The 11,381-nt window shown below is 41.5% G+C and overlaps 1 long non-coding RNA gene across 1 annotated transcript in view; it reads left to right on the forward strand.

Annotated features, from left to right (window-relative positions):
• Positions 1–9,019, forward strand: part of LOC115278190 — a 14,828-nt gene extending 5,809 nt beyond the window's left edge. The window contains exon 3 of the long non-coding RNA XR_003902751.1: positions 8,089–9,019. This is a non-coding gene — a long non-coding RNA (uncharacterized LOC115278190). The remainder of the gene's footprint in view (positions 1–8,088) is intronic.
• The last annotated feature ends 2,362 nt before the right edge of the window (positions 9,020–11,381 follow it).

Here is an 11,381-nt window from a genome sequence, read left to right on the forward strand (position 1 = left end):
GAGAAAGTTGGAATAGAAGGAACTTACCTAAACATTATAAGAGCAGTCTATGAAAAACCCACAGCTAATATCATCCTCAATGGGGAAAAACTGAGAGCATTCCCCCTGAGATCAGGAACACGACAGGGGTGCCCACTCTCACCACTGTTGTTCAACATAGTGCTGGAAGTTCTGGCTTCAGCAATCAGACAACAAAAAGAAATAAGAGGCATCAGAATTGGCAAGGAAGAAGTCAAACTTTCCCTTTTTGCAGATGACATGATACTCTACATGGAAAACCCAATCGACTCCACCAGAAACCTTCTGGAACTTATCAATGAGTTCAGTAAAGTCGCAGGGTACAAAATCAATGTACAGAAATCAGTTGCATTCCTATACACCAAAACCAGACAAAGATCCCACTATAAAAGGAGAACTACAATTTCCTGATGAACATGGATGCAAAAGTCCTCAACAAGATATTAGCTAACTGGATCCAACAATACATTAAAAATATTATTCACCACAACCAAGTGGGATTTATACCTGGGATGCAGGGCTGGTTCAATATCTGCAAAACAATCAATGTGATCCATCACATCAATAAAAGAAAGGACAAGAATCACATGATCCTCTCAATAGATGCAGAGAAAGCATTTGACAAAATACAGCATCCTTTCTTGATGAAAACTCTTAAGAAAGTAGGGATAGAAGGATTATACCTCAAAATCATAAAAGCCATATATGAAAGACCCAATGCTAATATTCTCAATGGGAAAAAAACTGAGAGCTTTCCCTCTAAGGTCAGGGATGTCCACGCTCACCACTGTTATTCAACATAGCATTGGAAGTCTTAGCCTCACAATCAGACAACACAAAGAAATAAAAGGCAAACAAATCAGCCAGAAGGAGGTCAAACTTTCACTCTTTGCAGATGACATGATACTCTAGACAGAAAACCCAAAAGATTCCACCAAAAACTGCTAGAACTGATCCAGGAATTCAGCAAAGTGGCAGGATATAAAATCAATGCACAGAAATTGGTTTCACTCCTATACACCATTAATGAAGCAACAGAAAGAAGAAATCAAGGAATCGATCCCATTTACAATTGCACCTAAACCATAAAATACCTAGGAATAAATCTACCCAAAGAGGTGAAAAATCTATACACTGAAAACTATAGAAAGCTTATGAAAGAAATTGAAGAAGACACCAAAACATGGAAAAATATTCCATGCTCCTGGATAGGAAGAACAATATTCTTAAAATGTCAATAGTACCTAAATTAATCCACCAGCGTTTTTCACAGAGCTAGAACAAACAATCCTAAAATTTGTATGGAACCAGACAAGACCCCAAATAGCCAAAGCAATTTTGAAAAAGAAAACCAAAGCAGGAGGCATCACAATCCCAGACTTCAAGCTGTATTACGAAGCTGTAATCATCAAGACAATATGGTACTCACACGAAAACACTCAGATCGATGGAACAGAATAGAGAACCCAGAAATGGACCTACAAACATATGGCCAACTAATCTTTAACAAAGCAGGAAAGAATATCCAATGGAATAAAGACAGTCTCTTCAGCAAGTGATGCTGGGAGAACTGGACAGCGACATACAGAAAAAATGAACCTGGACCACTTTCTTACACCATACACAAAAATATACTCAAAATGGATGAAAGACCTAAACATAAGACAGGAAGCCATCAAAATCCTAGAGGAGAAAACAGGCAAAAACGTCTTGGACCTTTGTTGCAGCAACTTCTTACTCAACACGTCTCCAGAGGTAAGGGAAACAAAAGCAAAAATGAATTATTGGGACCTCACCAAAATAAAAAGCTTCTGCACAGTGAAGGAAACCATCAGCAAAACTAAAAGGCAACTGACAGAATGGGAGAAGATACTTGCAAACGACATATCAGATAAAGGGTTAGTATCCGAAATATATAGAGAACTAATCAAACTCAACACCCAAAAAACAAATAATCCAGTGAAGAAATGGACAAAAGATATGAATAGACATTTTTCCAAAGAAGACATCCAGATGGCCAACCGACACATAAAAAGATGCCCAACATCACTCATCATCAGGGAAATACAAATCAAAACCACAATGAGATACCACCTCACGCCCATCAGAATGGCTAATATTAACAACTCGGGCAACAACAGATGTTGGAAAGGATGTGGAGAAAGAGGCTCTCTTTTGCACTTGCTGGTGGGAATGCAAACTTGTGCAGTCACTCTGGAAAACAGTATGGAGGTTCCTCAAAAGGTTAAAAATAGAACTACCCTAAGACCAAGCAATTGCACTACTAGATGTTTATTTAAGGGATACAGGTATGCTGTTTCAAAGAGGCCCATGCACCCCAATGCTTATAGCAGCACTATCGACAATAGCCAAAGTATGAAAAGAGCCCAAAAGTCCACTGATGGATGAGTGGATAAAGAAAACATGGCATATATACACAATGGAGTATTACTCAGCAATCAAAAAGAATGAAACCTTGTCATTTGCAACTACATGAGTGGAACTATAGGGTATTATGCTAAGAGAAATTAGTCAATTGAAGAAACACAAATATCATACAACTTCACTCATATGAGGACTTTAAGATACAGAACAGATGAACCTAAGGGAAAGGAAGCAAAAATAATAAAAAACAGGAAGGGGGACAAAACATAAGAGACTCTTAAATATCGAGAACAGAGGGTTCCTGGAGGGTGTGGGAGGGGGATGAGCTAAATGGGTGAGGGACATTAAGGAATCTACTCCTGAAATCATCGCTGCACCATAGGCTAACTTGGGTGTAAATTTTATTTTATTTTTATTTATAGTTTATTGTCAAGTTGGTTTCCATATAACATCCAGTGATCTTCCCCACAAATGCCCCCCTCCATGACCATCTCCCCCTTTTCCCTCTTCAGCCCTCAGTTTGTTTTCAATATTCAAGAGTCTCTCATGATTTGCCTCCCTCCCTCTCCCTAATTCTTTCCTCCCACTTCCCCTTCCCATGGTCCCCTGTTAGGTTTCTCCTGTTAGACTATGAGTGAAAACATATGGTATCTGTCCTTCTCCACCTGACTTATTTCACTTGGCATGACACCCTCGAGGTCCATCCAAGTTGCTATGAATGGCCAGATTTCATTCTTTCTCATTGTCATGTAGTATTCCATTATAGATAGGCCAAATTTTTAAAAACCACGCACACACACAAAAGACATTTCTGATGGACCGAGAAGCTGTGACAACTTGTGACAGTATAAACACTCTTGCAAATGCCTCAGGCCTATAGCTTTAGTTAAGGACAACGAGGCAGGCATGTGTGCAAGAGCTCAAATAGGCTGTGTTGCATGTCAAAAAAGAGGAAATCAATTTTCCTCTACCTTTGCCCCTGCCAGAGGCTTCATATGAGGAGGCCAAGGCCAGATGTTAAGCTTTCTCTCTTTAAACATTTCCCTGTCTCCAGGTTGCATGGGTGGAGGAAATTATTCTATCATCTCTCCACACCCTTAATCATGTCTCCAAATGTAGAAATTCTGACTTCAGGGCGTGTCATGTTTTTTAAAAAAAAAATGATTATCGCTTGATCAGATTTAGGACTTTGCATATGGGAAATCTCATGGAAGGTGAGAAGGCAGAAGAAGTTTGGTCTGCAATAACTAAAACCAACATTTCAGGACAAATTACCACCAAGGAAGTTGGATCTTGTTGTTTCTAAATGATCCTTCATGAATAAAATAATGAACTAGAGTCCTTGGACTGGACATCCAATTAAACTAAACAAAGCACAGGATGCAGCTCAGGAGTACAAGATCATAGCTTTGAAACGACCACAAAGACAACAGGTTTCTCAACTTTTGGGTCATAAATTTAGGTAATTTGGTCTGACAACCTGCATGAGGGCATACAGGTGTCCTACCACTGACAATTAAGTCAATCCCAGTGGATGCCTTCTCTGCTAGAATGAAATGGGTGGAAATCATTGGTTCTTGACCATTAAGATGATCCCCTACTGCTCTGTGGAATGGGGGAAAAAGGATCTGGAATGGTAGGAACCCCAATAGAGGAGGGATATGGATGTGCTACATCCTTTGAATGTGTAGGTGTAAAACAGTAAGCCTCACATCAGCCTCTCTTTGTCTTTTCACTGCTGGCCAGCAAAATGGGGGGGGGGGAACCATACTATGATGCCCCCATTATCTTTCATAATTACCACAAAAATCTGCTGAGCTAGCTGCCCAAACCCCAAACCATAGGGTAACTATGGACACTGATCTGGCAGGAATGTTGGACTAGAGACCTAGGGAAGTCTTAAAGTCCTCACGAGCCCAAACTGACCTACCCCTAAGGGTAATGCCAGCCAGCAACCTGTGGACAAGCATACAGGTTCCTTACTTTGGCTCCTCAGCTAAAAAGCTCCAAATTTTCCTTATCAAGGTTGATCATACTCACTGGGTCAAAAATCACTTCACCAGGGACACCTGGGTAGCTTAGTCAGTTAAGCGTCCAACTCTTAGTTTCCATTCAGGTTGGTGATTTTAAGTCCCATGTTGGACTCTACTGGCAGTGTAGAGCTTACTTGGGATTCTCTCTCCCTCCCCCTCTCTCTGCCTTTCACCTACTTTCTCTCTCTAAATAAATAAAAAAATTTTAAGAATCACTTCACTTTACAAATATGATCAAACGACCAGAAATCACTGTGCTAATGTGACTTATCACTGGAGGGTGCCAGAGACCACTAAATCTAATCCAGGCTCAACATTGTCTAGATAAACTTTGCCCACTAGGTGGCGTGAATACTGGAAGAGCACGGACACCTCAAACAAGCTTGTTTCCCCACGTGTCCCTGTCCCCTGACAGCGTGGAGAGAATGAATCCAATTCCGAGAAGATTGCCTTAAGAGCTACATTATTAGTGCCCTTTTATGACAGAAGAGCTAGGAATATTGAAATCCAAGATAACAAGAGTTTTTATTCACAAATTAATGTGTGGCCAGCAAAAACAAAAAAATTCTTTTTTTAATTAAAAAAGGAGGTGAGAGGTTTGACTCACTGTAAGTATTCAGCTGGGCATCCATTTCCCGAATTTCAAAAACCATTTGGGGAGAAGGAGAGTTCCACATTGGTTTTGTTAAGTTTTTTAATTTTATTTGAGAGTTTTCCTTTTGAAATGGCAACAAGAAGAGCTGCACAGATCCACTCCCCAGGAAAACTGGTAAAATCTTAAATACATATAATTTTGGGGGCGCCTGGGTGGCTCCATCAGTTGAGCGTCCGACTTTGCTCAGGTCATGATCTCACAGTTCATGGGTTCGAGCCTCACATCGGGCTCTGTGCTGACAGCTCAGAGCCTGAAGCCTGCTTCGGATTCTGTGTTTCCCTCTCTCTCTGCCCCTCCCCTGCTCGCACTCTGTCTGTCTCTAGAAAATAAACATTTTAAAAATGTTTTAAAGATTTAAATATATTTTTTTTAATTTATATTATATATATTATCTCTTGAAATTTAAATATATATATTTATATATAAACACTTAAAGTCTATATATACATTATGTGTGTATATATGTCATAATATATACATTGATATATCTATAGTCTCTGTAAACAGACCTGAGGGCATACAGCTAATGAGATTTTATTCGAGAACTTCTACTAAATCCTGGCAAAATTAGTGAGACTCTGTAGCATTTCAACCTGTTCCCTTCCTCCCCTCTCCCAGCCCAATGTGATTGGAAACTCCATTCCTGGCAAGTACAGCCAAGAAATACATGGCACCTTCCTCACCCAGCTCCAACTTAAAAGTGATAGTATCTACCAGAGAAAGGCAGTTCATCAGCATCTCCCCTCTACCACCCCCACCCCCAGCTACCTATTGCAGAGACTAAATTCTAGGTGAGTGTGGCAAGAGGTTGTGGGTCTGTCCTACTCAGCATTCACTGTGACAGACGCTCTACCTTGGAGATGGCACACTGAAATACTGGGATGCACATCACCCTTGCTGAAGCTTACTCATAAAGTGAAGATTCCATGCTGGGAGCAGCAAGCCAAGAAGATCAAAGGCCCCTGGATGAGTGCCCAGTTCCTAAAGCACAGCTGTCAGAGAAAAGCCACCACTGACCCTGCCCCAGGGTCAGAGCTGAGGCTGAGATTTTTGTCCTGGGGGAAAGGCAGAACAAAACAAAGATCTCTGAAGCCCTTCCCAAGTGAACTGTCTTTATTTGCAACAAAGTGGGAGGAAGGTCAAACCTAAGGGGACTCTCAAAACAATGGAGCTTGTGGTGAAATGCAATTAAGAGAAGACTGTTAACTTCATTAGAGATATAAACTAGACCAAAGGCCAGCTAATTTACCAGGAAAAATCAGGAAAAAGAGACAACTAAGAAGAGCCCTCCTGGGGTCAGAACAAATCTCAAAACACTGACCTCAAAAACTATCCTGGCAAACGAACCTAAATTTAATTGGATCAGTCTGTGAAACAATGTATGCCCCAGGGCATTGTTGAAAGTGACAAAGCAATCTGCTGCAATGAGTGAAGCTTATCAGATGGGCTGGTTGGAGAAAGAGGTTCTAGCCTGAGCAATCAGGCAAAAAATAAATAAATAAAAGGAGGGGGAAAGGCATACAGATAGAAAAGTAAAAACTATCTCTATTCATAGATGACATGACCCTATATATATAGAGGTATATAGCAAATCCTAAGAAATCTACAAAAACACTACTAGAGATAATTAACAAGTTCAGCAAAGTGACAGAATATAAGATCAATATACAAAAATCAGTTATGAAATGTTGGTCAAAGGGTACAAAGTTTCAATTATTCAGGATGGATAAATTCTGAAGATCTAATATATAGCATGATAGCTATAGTACACTATATTGTATACTTAAAATTTGTTAAGAAAACATGTTCTCACCACACACACACACAATTTACAACCATGCGAGGTAATGGATATGTTAATTAGCTTTATTGTAGTTACCATTTCACATTGTAGACATGTATCAAAACATCACACTGTGCACTATAAATATATGTAATTTTTATTTGTCAATTATACTGCAATAAAGCTGGAAAAAGTCAATTGTATTTCTACACACTAGCAATGAACAATCCAAAAACGGAAGTAAAAAAATAATTCCATTGACAGTAAGATCAAAATGAATACACTTAGGAATATATTTAACAAATGTAGTGGAAAAATTATACCGTGAAAACCACTAAACATTGTGGAAAGAAATTAAGGAAGACCTAAATAAATGGAGCCATATGCTTCGTGCATGGATGAGATGCTATTGATAAGATGACAATGCACTCCAAAATCTAGATTCAACTCCATCCTTTTAAGAACCCCATCTGGCTTCTTTGTAGAAATTAGAAAGCTGATCCTAAAAATAATATGAACACTTAAAGTGTAAGGACGCAGGTCTGATTCAAGCTTCCCCTCTGACCTTGAAGGCCTAGGTGTCGGCCTCAGAATCATTAGACAATAGAAGAGCACACATTGCCCAGGAAAGGAGGGACAACCCTTGTAACACCCAATCAGAAAAGGCCAGCTAACATCTTTAACATTTCTAAGGGCGGGCCTAAAGATGGAGGCTATAAGATAATCATCTATTGCCTAAGACTAGTCATGCCCTACGCGAGGGTCCTGGGCCCACTCTGTGATTGGTCAATACTCTAAATGTTGTGATTGGTTCCCACCAAAAGTATCAATGAATGGTTAAACCTGCTGTCAATGGTATCGTATAGTAATGATTGGACCCCTGTATCTGTGTCACAATTTCCTGTAACTCCCCCTTCCCAAATACCATAAAAACCCTGCTCAGCCTTTGTTCGGGGCTCTCAGCATGTATCCACTGTGCTAGTGAAGTCTGTGAGCCCGAGCTTAGGCCCGGCGAGCTTCAGCCCATAATAAAGCCCTTTGCTTTTGCATGCATGACTCAGTCTCCCTGGCGGTCTCTGGTTTTTGGGGACGATATTGTGATCTGGGTATAACATGTGAACATACTAAAAACCACCAAATTGAGCAATTTAAATATTTGGAATGTATATATGAATTGTATTTCAATTAAGTCTGGGGGTTTTTTTGTTTTTTAGTTTTTTTTACAGAAAGGACATTCTGGCCAATACATAGTAGAAGTAACCAGATTTACTCTCCTGCATGAAACAATGAAAAAAAAAAATGAAGCAAAATGCATGAAAAAAATGGCTGTTGAGTCACTGGACATCAGGTAATGAAAGAAGGAATGAGAAACAAACAAGGTAGGCCATGCAGTTATCCCAGATTCTCTATGGAGAGAGTTTCCAGGCTGAGGCTCAGAGTGGAGAGAATACAGGCAACCCCACTGATCTTCCTGGGTTAGAGAGAAAGATGCTCAAGGATCCAAAGCAGCTGGAGTTCATACGGCAGAGTGTCAGAAAAGAGAGAGCTGAACAGAAGAAAAGTTGGCAAATCTTCAGAGAGTCACCCTCAAGTATTCAACTAAGTAGTGATCAGTGTAAGCATTTGAGGAAACTACCTGAGGCCAAGGAAAACCCACCAAAAAGAATGAGAGAGACCAATACCCAGAGAAAATGCAGGGCTGAAAATAATGCTTGTTCTCACCAGTGAGCATGAAAAGCCTCATAATCATAAAACTTGGGTGGAGTACTCAGAAGAGTTTACCTGAGTAGTAGGGAATTAGCCTTACACTCCTGTGGTCTCACCTAAAAAAAAAAATCTCAAGAGCAAGTCGAATTGATTAAGCTGTTTCCAAGTAATTTAACCACAAACCAGAACAAAACTCAATAGTGTGTGTAGGAGTACAAAAATATCTGGCACCCAACAAGATAAAATTCACAATGTCTGGCATTCAACCACAAATGACCAGGTATGCAAAGTAGGAAAACACGATCCATAATAAAGAGAAAATCAGCTAATCAAAACTGACCCGTCTCTCAGCACGGATCCACTGCGTTGGTGAAGACTGTGAGACTGAACTTAGGCCTGGAGAGCCTAAGCCATAATAATAAATGCCCTTTGCTTTTACATGTGTGACTCGGTCTCCCTGGCGGTTTCTGGTTTTGGGGTGATATTGAAATCTTGGGCATTTCATCTGGTGCGTTGGCCGGGAATCCCCCTCCCCAGAACCCCTGGGACCCTGACATGCTGGGCCTGATCGCCTGTTTGAATCTTTTTGTTTGTCTGGTCTGTTGGGTGCTGGTCTCTAAGGGTCTCAAAGGGGCCAGGCAGACAGGCCACAAAAGCTCCGGGCCCGTGGGATCCAAGAGACGTCTTGGACCCACAGGAAGGAGAGACCATGGGTCAAGTCCCGCGCAGGTCAGGTCCCGCGGCTCGAAGGGTGGAATTCGGTTCAGGTCCCCCGTGAGTCAGGTCCCACGGCACGAAGATTGAAGTTCAGGTCCTAAGGAACCCCGCTGGTGGCAGCAGTGGGATCTCATTTGGGTTAGGAAAAGCCTTGCTGTCTCTCCGATCGTTGGTTTAAATGCTTGTGTCTGTTTCTCTGTGCATCTGTTCATCTAAGTGTAATTTTTGTTGTGACTCTGACTGACGAAGACATTTAAGAGAAGGGGGTTAAAGTCCCCTATCTGTTTTTTATGGGAATTTGGGGTCTCTACCCCACATATTTTTCTTTGAAAAGCACGCAACAACCATCATCTCACTTTCATTTTCTCCTCCGTTGGCCAGGAGGACTAATTCCTGTGGTCTGTGCTTTAATTCTGTTTTTGTGTTGTCTTGGTTTGGTTGGACTGACGCTATGGGACAGACTCAAACTACCCCATTGACTTTAGTCTTGGACCATTTCAAGGATGTTAGGGAAAGAGCTGACAAATTGAGGCTTAAAGTAAAGAAAAAGTTCTGTTTTTTCCAGGAACGAATGGCCAACCTTCAGCATTGGATAGCCAGAAGATGGGACCTTCGACCTCCCCCCCCCCCCGGTTAAAACCTTTTCTTTCTCCTAGGATCTTAGTGGCCAAGAAAATTACTGCCACCCGAGAAACCAAAAGTTTTGGAGCTCTTCAGTAACATTTCTGGCCTCCCCTCCCACTCTTTGTTTCTGCACCTACTTGGGTGTGATATGCCTCATTGTCTCCACCCAGCCTCAGGTGCTAAGAGCAAAAGGGACTGCCAGGGACATCTAGGTCTTAGGAGCTGGGGAGACTCTCTTGTCTCCCCCCCCCCAAAAAATGGCACCAGTTATCTGTGAAAGTCACCTGTCTGAACCTCTGGAGGTAAGCTAGTTTATCATCTAAATTTTAAATGCACATGTGCTTTTGTCTGGGGTATTGAGTGGAAGCCGAGACATGACTTCCCACCCCAAGGCCACACCGAGACATTGGTTGGCCCTTTAGTAAATCTGTAAACTCCTGTTTTGTGGCCACTTCTGTACTTGTTTGTCCAGCTGTTATTGTCATTGTTTTTGGTCTTATCTGTGGAAAGTCTATAGGAGGGAATGTAGTAACCTCTGGTGTGTATGTGAGAGTGAATGTGAAACTCAGTCTGGCAAGCCTGCCGAGTGTCTATGGCAGTACTGGAATAGTGTCTGATCGTAAGTCACAATGCTGAGACCGCTATGGCTAAGCGTCACCTAAGTTCCTTCAGGACACGGCCAGATGGCCATCTGACTGGTCTCCTCATTAGAGGGGACACCCTTACCCTTTGTCTGTCTTTGCGACACCGCCTCAGAGAACATGGGGTTGGGACTGTGCAGAGAAGGAAACCTTATTGGTCTGGCTGAGATAAAATCATACTGAAGGGGACGCTGACTCTCTCTGTGTTCCTCTGCCTTGTAGAAGTGAGGGCTTCTCCCCCATTCATTTCCCAGGTTAACAGCTATAATTGGAGAACTGGAATTAAAACTGGACACTCTCCTTCTATGCCCCCCCCTTGGGCACCTCTCCTCTTGCCCTCCCTTCCCCCATTCTTTTCTGTACCACCTGGGTGGGGAAGAGCAGGTCTGCATAACTGGCTCAGGTCTCAGGCAAGGCCAGCTTCTCCCTCTGCCCTAGGTGATAAGAAACAAAGGACCCCAGAAGTCAGATTTTTTGCACCAAATTTCCAGGTCAAAAATTAACTAGGGCACAAAGGGTCCCTGGGCTACCTGGGCTCAAGCAAAACTTATTCAGTGTTTAAGTTTAAGTTTGTTGGTTTGAGATAAAAACAGAAACTTATGTTCTATCTGAATCTGCCAAAAGTCGAATAGGTTCTTATGATCTCTGCTCCAATTTTTAACAAGTGTATGTTAAAAGGATGGTTAATTTGGTCTGTTCTATAGTTTTCATGAGTAATTGTTAAAATAATTTTAAAGGTTCTTGGTAACTTAAACCGTTAAGGTTTTACTTGATGATGAATTGAAACTGAATTCATTGGCTAACAAGATAAGAACTAA

Source organism: Suricata suricatta, chromosome 14 (assembly GCF_006229205.1).
Source record: "Suricata suricatta isolate VVHF042 chromosome 14, meerkat_22Aug2017_6uvM2_HiC, whole genome shotgun sequence".
NCBI classification, from domain to species: domain Eukaryota; kingdom Metazoa; phylum Chordata; class Mammalia; order Carnivora; family Herpestidae; genus Suricata; species Suricata suricatta.